The 348-nt window shown below is 41.4% G+C and overlaps 1 protein-coding gene across 1 annotated transcript in view; it reads right to left on the bottom strand.

Moving 5' to 3' along the window:
- The window catches only part of LOC119588607 (calcium-activated chloride channel regulator 3A-1-like), a gene marked incomplete in the record, with an annotated part of 45835 nt that overhangs the window by 4081 nt on the left and 41406 nt on the right, over positions 1-348 (bottom strand).

Below are 348 nucleotides of genomic sequence, written 5' to 3'. Positions count from 1 at the left end.
CTGTTGCAGTATGCTTGTTCCATGCGCACCCTGGTCACACGGTAATAAGACCACCACCCAAGTGCATCAATTCAGTGAGCAAACACAGCTAGTACTACCAGAGGATGCATGATCCTTCTTGCAAAAGCACTGATTACTATTTCGCTAAAATGTGTCAAGAAACGAATGAGGAGACGTGAGTATGTTCCTGGTTAGCAGAAGAAAGGCGTGTTTTTCATGATTTTTTATTGCTTCCAAACTCCCGCCACAACGTAACCGTGTAAACAGAGATGGCGGTGCATCCATAGTCGAATCAAATTTGTTTTAGAGGTAATCAATTTGAAAACAATAATTAAAATGGTTTGTGCT

The sequence above is a fragment of the Penaeus monodon genome, chromosome 24 (genome assembly GCF_015228065.2).
Source record: "Penaeus monodon isolate SGIC_2016 chromosome 24, NSTDA_Pmon_1, whole genome shotgun sequence".
NCBI classification, from domain to species: domain Eukaryota; kingdom Metazoa; phylum Arthropoda; class Malacostraca; order Decapoda; family Penaeidae; genus Penaeus; species Penaeus monodon.
The sequence above is the reverse complement of the archived record's forward strand: the minus strand, read 5'-3'. Positions and strand labels throughout refer to the sequence as shown.